The 16,175-nt window shown below is 41.0% G+C and overlaps 1 protein-coding gene across 3 annotated transcripts in view; it reads right to left on the bottom strand.

Moving 5' to 3' along the window:
* Window positions 1-10,493, bottom strand: part of GABPB1 (GA binding protein transcription factor subunit beta 1) — a 65,468-nt gene extending 54,975 nt beyond the window's left edge. For all 3 annotated transcript variants that reach the window (XM_039237110.1, XM_039237112.1, XM_039237111.1), the window contains exon 1: window positions 10,303-10,493. The gene's annotated coding sequence lies outside the window, so the exon portion shown is untranslated. The remainder of the gene's footprint in view (window positions 1-10,302) is intronic.
* Between the last annotated feature and the right edge of the window lie 5,682 nt (window positions 10,494-16,175).

Raw genomic sequence — 16,175 nt, 5'->3', positions numbered from 1 at the left:
GGTACAACATAGCCCAAAAATGTAGACCAACTTCCTCCAAGGCACAATTGAGGAAATAGAAATGTATTTCATCACTTGAGGAAAAACTGGCTATATCGAACTTACGGAGAGATGATATCTCTACTTCCCATGTAGCAACTTCCTACAATGCATTTCAGACTTTTCTGGATCTGGCCCCTGCCTCACTGTGGCTTCATCAACTCACCACTTCCTACTTGCATTTATACTCGAACAATACACAGTTACCTATAATTACCCCTTCATACTATTCTGTCTTGTGATATCATTCCTTTATATGTTATTTTACCTGAGAAGTCTCCTTACCCCAAATTACCTCACCATGTATTCATATTCTTCCTCCAAAACTCAGTTCAGACATTACATCCTCCAACCAGCTCCTGTTGCCCTTCTCGGCAAAAAGAATTAATCATTTCTCTATTTTCTCATTGTGTCCTGAACCTACTTCCATTAATATACGGATTCCACTCTATTACAAGGATTTGTTTACAAGCCCTCCTCTCCTATAAGTCTTAGAAAGTCAGGCAGGGTTTATCTCATTCTTATGTGTATTTTAGTATTCAGCAGATTCTAGTATCCCAGTCAATAGCTATTTGCCCAAATTAAACAAGTTTATTTGTAAACAAGTCTCTCTATTCAGCAATACAACACTAAAAACCTATATACAAAATAATTGACATCATGCTCTTTAACTGAAGATACTTCATAACCTGAAAGGATATGTGGATTATAATAAGAGTGGTCTGTGGTTCTTTTTTTTAAGTGGGCATGTACTGTAGATCACTGTTTTTCAAGCTGTAGGTCATGACCCTTTAGCAGACTGTGAAATCACTTAGTGGGTTAAAGCCAACATTTTTAAAAGTATCACCATACATCAAATATAGTAAAAGTAAGCCATGTTTCATGAAATCTTTGTTCCGGTTATACACATGCACACACAACACACACGTACATATAGCAACATGTATATACATTATTGATGCAAAATACATTTTTTTTACTGTGGGTCACATTAAAAAAATAATGATTTGAAAGCAACTTCCACAGTTGCTACATGGATTCCGAGAAGCTTTAAATCAACAAACAAGTGATGTAGTCATGAAAGGCTTCTTCAATGAAAGACATTTGGAGCACAGTCTAGCTCCCCACTTCCTTTCTAATCTGTCACTCCTTACTCATTCTGCTCTAGGCAGACAAGCCTTCGTCATTATTCAAAGAAGCCAAACATGTTCCCACCTAAGGGTCTTGCACATGTTGTTTCTTCTGCCCAGAAAGCTCTTCACTTATATAACTGCATGGTTTACTCCCTTGTTCCAGGACACCCAAAGAGATATTTCCCTGACCACCTAAAATAGCAACCACCTACCACCATTCTAACCCCCTTATCAAGTTTTATTCCTTTTCATTCCACTCACTACCACCTGAAAATTTATTTACTGTGCTTTTCCTCCCCTCTCATCCCAAACATCAGCTCCAAGAGAACAGAAAGTCTGTCTTCTGCTTTCATTACTATACCACCATCAATTAGGACAAGGCCCAGCACAAAGCAAACATGTCTCAATAGGCTCTGACAGGACTATCAAGGAAAAGGAAAAGGAAGAATATACGAAATTGTGCCTGAGCATGGTATAATACAGAGGAAACAGGTTGAAGTAAGGTTGAAGAAGCACAATATGAAAGGTTTGAAAGCCAGAAAGCAGAGTTTGGACTTTATCCTGCAGACAATTGGAAGTCATTCAATATTTTGAGCAAACAGTGATCCATTCAAACATTTATTCAGTAGAAGTTCAATCCACTTTGCTTGGCACAATGCAGAGTGCAAAGGCCAGTAGCACATGGTCTCCCTTCCGCTGTTTAGGTTTAATAGCAGTGGGTTCAAAAAAGTTTTCAGAAAATTATTCTGGCAGCCAGATGTAGGATGGATTGGAAGAGGAGACTCTAAAGCTAGAAAGGGAAATAATAGACAAAGCAAAGCCTCGGGACAAACAGAGATCCAGTAAAGAGTAATCTAAAGAATTGTGCTGACTAATCGGTATAAATAATAAATTAGAAACATATGATAAACAACTTTAAGATTTAAGTATGATGATGATAAAACTTACAAAGAAAAACTGAACAATTTCCATCACTTTTAGATTTATTACCCAACCATTGCCAATAATGATCAAAGTGATCAGAGAGGAAAAGTTAAGTGTGGCAGCAAGATTCCTAGAAAAGCAAAAAAGAATCCACTTCCATCTAGTTCACAAAATAAGATGAAAGAATAGATTCATCATGGTGACAATGAAAAAAAATGTGCAAGCTTATACTCTATTCACTTTTTTGGGAGGGAGGGAGAGAGGGGGAGAGAGAGCGTGAGGGGAGCACACAAGTGGGGAGCAGGGGGAGAAAGAGAATCTTAAGCAGGCTCCACACTCAGTGCAGAGCCCAATGCGGGGGCCTTGTTCCCACAACCCTAGGATCATGACTCGAGCTGAAATAACAAGTTGGACATTCAACCAAATGAGCCACCCAGGCGCCCCTCTATTCACTTTTTCAATTAAGTTGAAATCAATGGCATCTTTTGAAAAAGAGAAAGGAGATATATGAGAAAGCATAAAAATATGAGATTAATAAAACGATGGCCAAGAGGTAGCAAAGGCCCATTGGGAATTGTTCAGCATAGATTCAGTGGCCATGAAATCTTCATAATTACCCACCTTCCTCCATAAATATGCTATGACCTGTGAAGAAAAACAGAGGAGACACATAATGGAAAGACTTAACAACAGGTAAATATGAAAGGTGACTGGTGTCAAGTTCAGGCTATACCTAATGCATACAGGAATAAACTAAGAGACTCTGAGTCTGTATGAAAGGAATGGCTGAAGGCACAGGTGGAATAATCACAGGGGCAAAGATGTAAGAGTTCACATAAGCCAGGATGTAAGGGAAATCTTTCAGATCATTCACTTTCCCATCAACACCATACTGTCAGGTATAGTCTGAATGCCTATGTGTCTCTCCCCCACCCCCAAATTTGTATGCCAAAGTGATGGTATTATGGAGTGGATGTTTGGGAGGTGATTCGGTCATGAGGAAAGATCATGAATAAGATTTATATCCTTATAAGGAAAGACCCAAGAGAGCTCCCTTGCCCCTTCTACCATGTGAGGATACAATGGAGAAATCTGCAATTTGGAAGAGGGTCCTCACCAGACCTCAACCGTGCGAGCACCTTGATCCTGGACCTCCCAGCCTTCAGAACTGTGAGAAATAAAGTTCTGTTGTTTATAAGGAACCAAGTCTGTGGGTTTTTTTTTTTTTATAGCAGCTCAGACTAAGGCACAGGTTAAATGTTTTCTCTCTGTTTGGATACATGGTTAAGTGCTGTATACACAAGAGTACAGGAATCAAAAGGGCTGGACATCCAATTTTATGAGAGGAAATGACCTAATTCCAGTGTCCAGTTCTACAATTAATATTATGACTTAGGGTAAATATCCACCTAGTTTCCACATCTGCAGAATGGAAGAGCATATTAAAACAGAAGTACCACAGTGGCCTCTACTCACTTCCTTTAAACAATGAGTACTGTAGTAAACCAAGTTACAATAATCACACTACTGGATATTTACCCAAAGAAAACAAAAACACTAATTCAAAGGTAAACATGCACCCCTATATTTATAGCAGCATTATTTACAAAAGCCAAAGTATGGAAGCAACCCAAGTGTCCATCGATCGATGAATGGATAAAGATGTGAAACGTGTGTGTGTGAGTGTGTATGCAATGGAATGTTATTCAGCTATTAAAAAAATATCTTGCCATTTGCAACAACACAGGGCTAGCGAGTATAATGCTAAGCAAAATCAGTCAGATAAAGACAAATACCGTATGATTTCACTAGTATGTGGAATTTAAGAAACAAAACAAGGGGAAGAGATGAGTCAAAGCAAGAAACACTCTTAATTATAGAGAACTATCTAAATGGTTACCAGAGTGGGGAGGTGGGGGGGGAGGGGGAAATGGGTAAAATAAGTGATGGAGATTAAATAGTACACTTGCTATGATGAACATAGGGTGATGTACAGAACTATTAAATTACTACACTGTACATCTGAAACTAATATTGGGGCCCTTGGGTGGCTCATTCGGTTAAGCGTCTAACTTCGGCTCAGGTCATGATCTCACGGTTCGTGGGTTCAAGCCCCACGTCGGGCTCTGTGCTGACAATATTGGTGGAGGTTTAGCATATTTTATAACCAAATAGAAGTGGACATTTTGTTTTCTTTTTAATTGTTAAATTACCATGGATTATAAAGCTATATAATAATATATGAAAAGGTATATGTTTTAACATTAAAATAGGACTCAAAACTGAATAAATATTCTACAGGTTTCTTAACTGCAATTCCAAAATACAAAAACTCTTTTTTGACAGTTAAAACCTTATCTGAACTGACAAGAAGCTATTCATAGTCTTTACCCCATTTGGTAAAAATGTTCATACATTTTGCTGCAGAAATAGTAATATGTTTGAAGAGGACTGGATTCTGTTGAAAGGTTATATTATTACCTTGCCTATATCCAAAAAATTATTAATTCCAAAACCTACGAGACCCCAAGGATTTTAGTGGGCTATGATCCTATAATACTAATGGCTAACATTTGCTGACCTATTAAATGTGTCAGACACTGTTCTGATCACTTTATACAGAGTAAATCATTTAATCCTTCCAACCACCACAATGTACGTATTATAAGTATCCCTGGTTTACAAAGGAGGAAACTGAGGCACAAAGAGATTAAGTAAATTGTCTAAAGTCACAAAGCTAGAGAATGACTAAACTGGGATAAATACAACATTTAAAATATTACACATAAGAGGAAGGAAACACAAAATAGAGAACTGATTATGATAGAATGGTAGGACTTTGTGATTGTTTTCTCTATTCAATTAATGTATTACTATTAGAATGGTAAGGAAACAAACTTAAAAAAATACAAAACACTTCATGCACGTACAAATTCTCATTTATGTGCAATCCCTAAGTCAAACTGCATAAATTGCATAGTATAAAACCCACACTCCTCAGTTTATGCTAATCATCTTTAATTTTTTATTGAAATTTAACATTTTTATATGCTTTTCACTACAAGAAATACACAAAAATATATATTCATTTCAATAGTCAGAAAACCTGGATAAGCAAGAAGAAAATAATCACTTTTAAAACTACACTCAGAAATAACCAATTAACAATTTGGCATATACCCTTCCAGACGTCAATACAATTTTTCCTTGAACAATGCAGGGCTTAGGAAGGCGCACACATACCCCCATATACACACACAGTTGAAAACTGAAAATCTTGAGTATAACTTTTCTCTCACCGGAAACGTAACTATTAATAGCCTACTACCTACTTGAAGCATAATTATGGAAAACATATACAGTCTATATACATATTTTGTATACGTTACATACTGTATTCTTACAGTAAAGTGAGCTACAGGGAAGAAAATGTTAAGAAAATCATGAGAAAATACTTACAGTACAGTACGGTACAAAACAAACAAAAACCTGTGTGTAAGTGGACCCAAGTAGTTCAAAGCCCTATTGTTCAAGGGTCAACTGTATTGTTTTTTAACCAAAATGGAATTGCTTTTAAATCTACTTTTTTCACTTAACATATATCACGACATCTCTTCATGACTTTACCATCTTCTAACATCATATTTTAATAGCTAGGCAGTACCCCATTATGAGTATGTATCCTAACAATCACTGTTAAACATTTAGGTTGTGTACACTTTTACAGTATAGTGATCAAGAATTACTGACTCTAGAGTCAAACTGCTTGGATCCAAGTCCTGGCTCTACCACGTAGTAACTCTTCTACCTTAGACAAGCTCTCTCAATGCCTGTTTTCTCTTCTGGAAAATGGAGATATTTTCTACTTCATATATATATACTCCAAGTGGGAATGGGATCAAATGTTAATACACAGCTTTTACTATCAACAGTGCTGCAATTGGTATGCTCACAGCTAAATCGTTGCACACACACCCTTATTATACATCAAGAAAAATTCCCTTAAATGAAAATTTCATGTCAGAAGGTATGACCATTCTTAAGGCTTTGAGTCGGCCAAATTACAGCTGGGTTTAAAGCCCTCACCAAAGACCTCTCTCACTTAATACTCATTTCTCTTCACCCAAGAAGGTGAAAACTATGATCCAGTTAAGTTAACCAGCTTGTTTTACTCAATTAGCTTCTGCTCTTCTACTTTTGTACCGGAAACCTAGGCCTGTATAATAAAAACTGAAAACTCTGCAGGAAACTTTAGGACACCTAACCCAAATTTTCATTCAGCATATTAAGTCCTCCACCCTAGAATCCCTAATATGAACATCATCAGTGAAAACAGAGTCTATCCCCCAAACCAACCCATTATATTTTTACTGTTTTGTGGAAATTTCTTTTGAAAGAATGTTGAAATCTGCCTCCTACTACTACTCACTGATACTAGTTCTTGCTAGTCAGATCAAATCTGATCTTTCTGTATGATAAACTTTTAAGTATTTACAGATAGCTATCATTTCTCAGATGAGCTTCTTTTTCTTCTTTGAGCCAAACATGTTATTTTTCAGCCTTTTCTCCTTTCCTCATGTCCATTTCTCCCATGATCAAGGTCCTCTGGATATGCTCTATATCTCACTGGTGTATAAACTTGAGTGTCTATCACTTGGGGTACTTGAAAAAAATACAGTGGCCCAGGCCCTATCCTACTTAAGCTTGGGCTCCCATGTTTTTGCTCTCCAAGTGATTCTGATATGAAGTCTGAGAACTGATGCAAGGGCCCACTCATATTGTGACAGTACACTACCTAAAAAGCTGACACAATATCCCAGGTATAATGCAACCAATACAAGTAAAGTAAAGCAGGGAAAACACCTGCTCTTTCTACGTTGTTCTACCAACTCCAAAATGACATCTGCTTTAAAATATATATATATACCATGGTGTTGATTCACATTAAGTATACAGTTAAAATGATTGAGTCTTTGCCAGTCTCTATTTTTGCACTAGCACCTTGGGCTCTAACAGCCTTTCCAATTATTCCCATTAAAAGATTAAGAGAGCCAGGACAAAGAGTTTTAGATTCCTATTTCTAAATGTATCAATGGCTCTGCATATGGATTCACCTTCAGTGGAGAAATCATTTCATGCTTTAGCCTCTACACTTACATCATGGACATACTTAGCCTAAATTAAAGTATACTAGCCCACCAACAACTGAACTGACAGCTGACTGCACCAACACATCTACTCTGTGCAAAACAACTGTTATCAACAAGGTGGAAAAACATATAGACTTTACTACTAGTAGACTGACCTTCTGGAAAGCATGATGGAAAAACACCTTCAAAAAATTTAAGTCTAATACCAAGATAGACACATTAATGCTATAGAAATGTGTGATTATTAGTTGGAGAGCTCTGAGGCCAAAGAAATGACACTCATCACAACACTAAGTTTCCCTGAACTTTAACGTTTCACATCCCTCTGCTTTTTAATATTTCCAAGAGAGAGACGGACCATCAGTGAGTTCATTCACACTTAGGCTACTTGCAAGGGACACTGCAACCTCAAAATAAATTCATGATTCAAAATTTCATATGAGTTCTGAATTCCTGATTTCTTTGCCTTACCTGTTCCTAACTTATGAGGTACTCAAAAAGACGGGGGTGGGGGAGGCTATTCTACAGATGAGGCCCATTATAAATGCATCTTAGAAATGCTGGAGGGTGAGATCCAATCTGATATTTTTATTTGCACAGCAAACATCAAAAATATACCTGGCATTTTCAAACAATTATGTCAGGAATGACCAGATGCTTCCTGTTGATGGAACAGTAGAGAACTACAGCCTGACAGAATCAAACTACGGTTCACAGAAACAACTGGAAATGAATTTAGCTTCATTTCAAAACGATTAAACCAAAGTACAGTCTTAAATTCTCGCATATTTACAGTATAACCGCCCCCAAATGAAAATACCCAGATTGACAGAGACTGAACTCAAACTCTAAGTTAGGAGAACTCAAACTCTAAGTTAGGAGACTTTAAAGGCATGTATATGCATTACAAAAGTATTGTTTGACCAAATGTTTCACCGCAGAATTCCTTTTAAATTTGGTGCTCCTGCAGCGCTTTGACAGTGTCCCTTCTTCAAATATTACATTTACACACAAGTTTTCACAGGTACATCTATTATGGAATTCATATTTTACTTCCAGAGGTCATTAAAAATAAGATGTGGAATTGAAAATTAAGGTTTGTCACTTAAATTATTTTCCTGAGTCTCCAGGATCATATGCAGATTATGCAATCTTTATTCTTGATATTGATTATATACCTAAATCCCAAATCTAAGAAAACTTAGCACCAAGACAAAAGTATAGAAATCAACCTTCCTATTCTTATTTTTAAAAGGCATCTTGGATAATACACTAGTTTGACATGTACGGTGACAGGATTTTCTCAGTTAAAAAAAAAAAAAGGCATAAGCATACAGTGGGGTTCTCCAAGTTTTCCAGAGATTACATGGTGTGATACCACAAAAGATTTTAAAATGCAGATTTAAAAAATCTAGCTCTTGTATTAAAGCAGTCATTTAAAAGACTTGCAAAAAGGCAAAATACAATGTCAACTCTTGGCAATATGTGACTTGTGTTAACAGGTCACTTAAATTATCTTCCTGAGTCTCCAGGATCATATGCAGATTATGCATATGTGATGGAATTTTGTTGTTGCTGTTGTTTTGAGGAAATACTTAAAAAGAGAACTTTTTTTAAAACCATAAACCCATCTTTAATTTCCTTAAATTCATAGTCTGAGCCTGAAAGTGGAAGTGTCAAGGCTGACGATATGGGTCACTGCGAAGACACTTAAACCAAGCTGGGTGGGTCTACAAGTGAAATAAACTATCTGCAAAAAGACTTTTCGACCACTAACATCTGCATAATAAATTACAGTGCATCTTTAATTCTGGAATGGAAAATTACAAGAATCACTTACGGACTACATCAAAAACATTTTCCAGATAAAAACTGTACTTCGAGAGAGGTGGGGGGAAGGACTTCAGAAAGCAACTTGCCTGAATCCAGACAGCAAATCAGTCTTCGGAGAGAGTACTTAAAATATTTCCACATTACCAAGCCCCCTTCAAAAGTACTGTGGTCGCTACCCCTCCTTTGAGCAGACGTCTGCTCACCACAGTCCAATCAGGTTTAAAACAAGAGTATGTGTACTGAAAACAAGCTTAAAGTGGGAAAACACACACAAAGCAGGCCTATATAATTCCTTCGGTTTCAGTTTTCACGATGCACCCCTGAGGCTAGGCACGCTGATTCAACACGGCAGGACAGCTTCAACGAAGCACACTAAAGACACACTGATTCACTGTGTCCAGGCAGAAATGACCTGGCAAAATTCTCGACTTCTTGTCCGAAGCCATGCACCCGCAGATCCCGGCGGCCGAGTCCCAACAGCAGAAGTCCCGAGCATCCAGAGCGGCGGGCTTTGTCCCCTCAGGGACTTGAGTCCCCGAGGTCGTGGCAGTAGCCGAGATCGGCCCCGCGCGGACTGGGCCGGGCCCTCCGGTTAACCCTGTCCGAGCCGGCAGCTTCTGCCGCGGCCCGAGCGCCTCCCGGCCCCGCAGGCCCCACAGCACAGCGCGCCCCGGGGCGGCCGCCCCCGCCGCCCCTTCCCCGCTCCGGGGAGGCCGGCGGGGTCGCCAGGCCGCCCAGACAAAGAGGCCGGCAGTTCCCGGGGCGGCTGGCGCCGAGGCCGGGCTGGGCCGCGCCAGCCTGCCTCCCTCTCTCGGCCGCCCTCCGCCCGCCTCCAGGCGCCCGCAGAGCCCCCGCCGCTCCGTGCCGACCCCATCCCGGCCCCGGGGCTGCTGCTCAGGACCAGGCCGGCTGGGAGGCCGCGGCGCGCCGGGGCCGAGGAGGGGGCGGCGGCTGCCACCATGTCTGCCCGCCCCTCCCAGAAGCGGGGTGCCCAGCGGACAAAGCGCGGCGGCGGCGCGGGCGGCGCGGGCGCCCAGGCCGACCCCGCCGACCCCCGCGGAATAAGCGGGGCCAGGAGCCCCGGAAACCCGGCGCCTTAATGCAATAAACAGGAAATCGCGGGGATGATCTGGGTTCCGGGGGAAGTGGAATTATTTTTTACCAGCGAAGAGATCAACTTCCACATCCGGTGGTAACAGGGCCCTACACAGACCCGCACTGACCTGGAAAAGCTTCGGGAGCGGCGACGGGGGAGCAGCAGGAGGTGGTGCGGGGACCCGAGGCGCCTCGTACCCGGCCGGGCTGACGCGGCCCCGCTACACACAAAGCGCTTCAGCTGCACAGGGCGCTATTTTCCGAAAATGCCGCGTCTGGTCGGCGCCCAAAATCCCCACCGAAAAGTCCCCCGTGCTGCGCGCGGAGGGACACATGGTGTGCGAGTGAGTCAAAGCTCCCAGCATCCCTCCCGGACCCGGCCCTTGTCAAGACCGCGCCTGAGCCTTTCCGCCCCTGCCTTCGGCCGCAGATCGCTCTCCCACTCACTCCCCGACCCCATTGTGGCGGGAGGAAAGCGGCGACAGGATCTGATTTTCTTTTTAACGGTCGGGAGGGAAATATGCCATTTGTAAAGCTTGAGCCACACAAAGAAAGCGGCGGAATGATCTGCTCTCGGCGACCGCAAGTCCCGGCTCGCCCGGCGCCTGCGCGGCACGGGGGTGGGAGCTGCGGCCGGCCATGTGCGCGGCGGAGCTCCCCGGCTGGTGGCCGAGCCTTCCCGCCTCTTTCTGCGGGGGCTGGCGGTTGGGAAACTGAAGTGCGTGTTCCTACCTTCGTAGCTCTCTGACGAGACCACTGAGAGACGGGGGATTCGCACTCCGAAGTTAAGCAGAGTCCCCTAGCAGAGTCCCGGGAGACGGAAGAGCAGCCAGCAGGCTAAGATTTAACTTAGAGTGGCCCTAGATGCAACTAGCCCTATTGGGACAGGAGTGGCGGCTGAGGTACAAGGGGAGGAACGAAGGATGGTCCTTCTCCACTTCGCATAAACTGACCAGTTTCATGGCGAAGACGTACTTGTTTCTATAGCCTTTTTCCTTCTTTCTTTCTTTCTTTTTTTTTTTTTAGCATACCGAGGGTGTAGCAGGCGTCTCGTAACTTAGTAGACCCTAAAGTAATTGCTCGCTGATCTTTCTTGGATTACTGTCACCTCAGAGGTAGAGGTCTGTTTTTCCGGGGCTGGAACGTCAAGACTTTTGTTGTGTTGTATTTTATTAAGAAAGTAGTAAAAGTTTGGAGGTGGTGATTTACAAAGTAAAAGTCTGCGGAAGTTAATTTACTTGTGATGATTTGCTAAGAAACTCAACACACTGGTATGTTTTAAACAGATGAGCCTGGGAATGACTTTTCCAACGTGGCTTTCCCAAGTTGCTAACGTGCAACTTTTGGCTTCCTGTATTTAGGAGTTGGGAATATCTGAGACAGCGCCAAGAGTTTAATCCAGGAGAGTTGACAAGCTTGAATAAATTCATATTACTCTTTGATTTTGCGATTACTTAAGTAATTTTTTTCTCTCCAGTTATCCTTTTGTGATATTGACATGGTAAAGACCTGTAAGTCTTTAACTTAAAACATTTTGTCTCGGGGCGCCTGGGTGGCTTAGTCGGTTGAGCGTCCGACTTTCGCTTAGGTCATGATCTCGCGGTTCGTGGGTTCGAGCCCCGCGTCGGGCTCTGTGCTGACTGCCAGCTCAGAGCCTGGAGCCTGTTTCAGTCTGTGACTCCCTCTCTCTCTGACCCTCCCCTGCTCATGCTGTCTCTCTCTCTCTCTCTCTCTCCTAGAAATAAATAAAAATTAAAAAAAAAAACATTTTGTCTCAAAGAGAAGCAAAGCAAATGGCATAGGAGCCATATTTTCTTTTGTGTAATTTTTTCAAGATTTCAATTGATAAAACTTGTCAAGCTTTTGATATTATATGCTTTAACGTTGAGTTTGAGTAAACATTGAACTAATGATTGTTACGGAATCCTTGCCTTAATTGATCTTCTACGGTAGAGTACAGGCAAGTAAATACGGTACATGAGTAGTAAATGAGGGTAAACTGCTGAATACTGCGAACTCCCATACAGGAGAAATCCCTTACTCACCTGGGAGGGAGACCGGGGAAGCAATTAGCTTTAATAAGGGAGTTGGGGAAGAGTCTTCCAGACAGAGGAAGCAGTGCATGCAAAGGTTAGGAGACAGACTTGGAAGAGAGTGTTGAGTGAAGAAGATAATGCTGTCTTAAGAGTGCCTAGAGATGTTCTTGAAGATGTTAAATCATGAAGATTTTGAATGCTCTGTGCAGAAATTAGCTTTTGAGAGTAAACAGGAAACTGTTGAAAGATTTTAAGTAGAAGTGCCATAGAAATGGATTTGCGTTGTAGGCAGATTAGAGACTAATGCAGAACTCAGAGCATGGAAAACGGTTTGGAAAAAAACAGTAATCTGTGAGAGTAATGCCTTGGACTGAGACAGTGACAAATACTGTAAAGTGTGTGGCCAAAGTAGTTATTGAGAGTTTGGTGATTTGGTTGAGCGGGTTAAGAGAATGAGAGGGAGATGTCAAAGATGACTCCCAGGTGTGTGGGGGGAGCAGTTGGAAGGATAGTCATGTCTTCCCAGAGATTAGAAACAAGGGAAGAAGAATAACATGTTATACGGTTCTGTTTTGACGTGGTTGAGTTTGAAGTGTTATGTGGGCCAGCCAAGCAGATATGTCTGGCAGGCAGTTATTCATCGAAGTTGTTTCATGAACACGCATCTGTAACTGGCACTGTTCTAACTACTGGAATAGATTAAGCAGCAACAAAACCAACAAGGTTCCTTCTCCTGTTCCTAGTGAAGGGAACAGACCATAAATAAGTTTTACAAAAAGGAAAGATAGTATCTTATAATATGCTCCGTTAAGAAAGTAAAAAGGTATTTGAATAAAGTGTTTTTCTATGGGAGATAACAGGCAAAATTTTGGAGGTTGCTCAAGAGAAGGTATTCTCTGAGCTAAGACCTAAATGGGAATAAGTTAAGGGCAGTATTTGAGACCAAAGGGAATAGCAGAACAAAATCCTAAGGTGAGAAAGAGTTTGTTGTGCTTAGCAAGGAGGCCAATGTAACTGAAGTTTAGAAAGCAAAGAATGGTAGAAGAAGTAGTCTGCTACCTTGGTAAGTTTAAGTGCAGTAGAAGCTATTGAAGGGTTTTAGGAAGGGAGTAGCATGAATAGTAGCAGTAGGAAAAAGTGGATGATTTGAAGATACATTTGGTGATTAGACCTGACGTGTATTGCTAAATGAGTTGACATGAGTGAGGGAAAGGGAAGAATCAAGAGTGATTCTTAGGTTTGGGCATGATTATCAAGGTTAGCACTGTCCAGTATAAATATAAAACAAGTCGCATATCTAAGTTTATAGTAGCCACTTTAAAAAAGAAACCATTGCAGTTAATTTTAATATTTTTTATTTAACCCAGTGTAGCCAAAAATAGTATCATTTCAAATGTGATCAATATTTTAAAATATTAAATGTTTTTTAAATAAAATAAAAATATTAAATGTTTTATGGTCTTTTCCTCATTACTAAGTATGTATTCAAAATCTGGTGTGTTTTTCATATTTAAGCATACCTCAGTACTTGATTCCATAAAATTTATGGTTGAAAAAGTAGATTAACATGACCAGGTCATTTGCAAACATACTTAAAAGTTTTGCAGTATTTGAATAATGTATCAGATCCGTTATTTAATTTTAAATTAAAGATTAAAAGTTTAATTCCTAAATTAGTCAAATTTTAAGTGCTCAGTAGCCACATGACTAGTAGCTACTATACTGGACAGTGCAGTCTAGTGGAAAATCAGACTAAAAATGTTGTGTGAAACCAGGCTGGAAGGCCTTGGATGACATATTAAAGGATCAGGGTTTTATCTTAGATACAAGGGAAACAATAGATGGTTTTTGAGCTAGAGAGTGACTCAATGTTGTGCTTAAGAGTGGGGAAAAAATCAGTAGGAGGTCCCTGGGTGGCTCAGTCAAGCATCCAAATCTTGGTTTTGGCGCAGGTCATGATCTCAGGGTTTTGTGGGTTCAAGCCCTACATGAGGCTGTGTGCCTGCTAGGGATTCTCTCGCTCTCTCCCTCTGTCTTCCCCTCTCCCACTTGTGCTGTCTCGGCCTCTCTCAAAATAAATAAACTTTAAAAAAGAAAAAAACGAGTAGGTGTCCAGCTGGTGACTCAGGAACAAGAGCAACCCTTCAGTTCAGTCCCTGCTTTCCAGGCTCTAACCTCAGCCCTTCAGATTCAGAAGTCTGATTTTTGTCACTGCTCGGGAGCAGTATGGTCCACAGGTCAGTGCCAGTCTGCACACCCTCTGCTGTTGGTCCTAGACAAGGCATTTACAGAAAGTAAGAATTTGGAAACTTACAGTAACTGAAGACTAATTTTTATGTCTGTGGACCTGTATTGTTTTATATGTCTTCTTTGTTTAAATATCTTTTTTTAGTAATTCATATTTAATAGAGGTGCCTATGATCTTTCACCAAAGAGAATTTTTTTTTTTTTTTGATGATGATGAGAGGTTTTGGGTTTGGTTTTTCCCCCAGATATGCAAACTATGTATCCTCTATGCCATTAAGATCATCTTTTTTTTCTCTTATGATACTATTAAATAATGTCTTTTTTTCTAGCTGTCAGTGAAATCTCAGCCAACTCCTTTCTTTTTATTTCACATCTTCACACTTCTGAATCACAGATTTAAGCACACTGACCTGATCACATGTCCCTTGGCCCTTGTCCACATAGTTACGCTCCCCCACTGTACTATGTTTGTTGTTTCCAGACCTGTTTGATTCATTGGGTTTTCAGAATGACTTCAACTGTTAGGCATTTTTCTATATGAACAGGGTGATGAGGAGACTCTCCTGTACCATCTGCCTCCTGAGCATGCTCCAGGCCGTCACCATCAGCCTCTGCATCTCGTGGTTGACCAGGTTTAAATACAAACTCACAGATTTCGTTACCCATATTTTTTTCTTCTCATGGTCTGTCAGTTTGTTGTGCAACAGTTACCTGATCTTCTACACTGCACCGTAGGTAATTTGTTAAGCCCTGCTTTAGAGGCACTGAGACAGAGTCACAAGGACCAAATTCCCAGATTACGTAAAACAAATGCTCTTTTTTTTTTAACTTTTTTTTTTTTAATATTTTTATTTATTTCTAGGAGAGAGAGAGAGAGAGGCAGCATGAGCAAGGGAGGGTCAGAGAGAGAGGGAGATACAGACTCTGAAATACACTCCAGGCTCCGAGCTGGCAGTCAGCACAGAACCCGACATGGGGCTCGAACCCACGAACCGCGAGATAATGACCTAAGCGAAAGTCAGACGCTTAACCGACTGAGCCACCCAGGCGCCCCTTTTTTTTTAACTTTATAGTGAAAACTATAGCAGCTAAGAAAAGAATGGACATCTTTCTGCTCAGTTTCTCCCTCCATAGAGAAATGTAAGGCTACAAAGAAATAACCAAATTTTAATAGCTGTCACTTGTTAAATGTTCCTGTTTGCCAGCCACTGTGCAAAGTCTGTTATATGCTGTCTTGTGTCTCATTTAACTCTCACAACAACACTAAAAAAATAGGTTTTTTTTAAAGTTTTTTTTTTTTAACGTTTTTATTATTGAGAGACAGAGACAGAGCATGAGCACGGGAGGGGCAGAGAAGAGGGGCGACACAGAATCTGAAGGAGGCTCCAGGCTCTGAGCTGTCAGCACAGAGCCCACGAACTCCCAAACCGTGAGATCGTGACCTGAGCCAAAGTCAGATGCTTAACCAACTGAGCCACCCATGCACCCCAAAAAATAGGTATTATTAACCCTGTTTTTCCAACAAGGTAACAGAGGCCAAAATAGGGTAAATAATTTGCCTAAAGTCATGAAGCTGATAAGTGTTAGGCAGGATTCCAATACAAGTCTCATTCTAAAACCATTCTTTCTAGCAAATTCCCTAGCACAATGACTCTGTTTTAGAGACAGTACATGAAGTTGACTACATTACCTCCCAGAGGGTTTCATTAGTAAATTTG

This window comes from Hyaena hyaena, unplaced genomic scaffold (assembly GCF_003009895.1).
Source record: "Hyaena hyaena isolate Hyena2069 unplaced genomic scaffold, ASM300989v1 scaffold_120, whole genome shotgun sequence".
In the NCBI taxonomy this organism is placed as follows: domain Eukaryota; kingdom Metazoa; phylum Chordata; class Mammalia; order Carnivora; family Hyaenidae; genus Hyaena; species Hyaena hyaena.
This window is presented reverse-complemented; position numbering and strand designations above follow the sequence as displayed.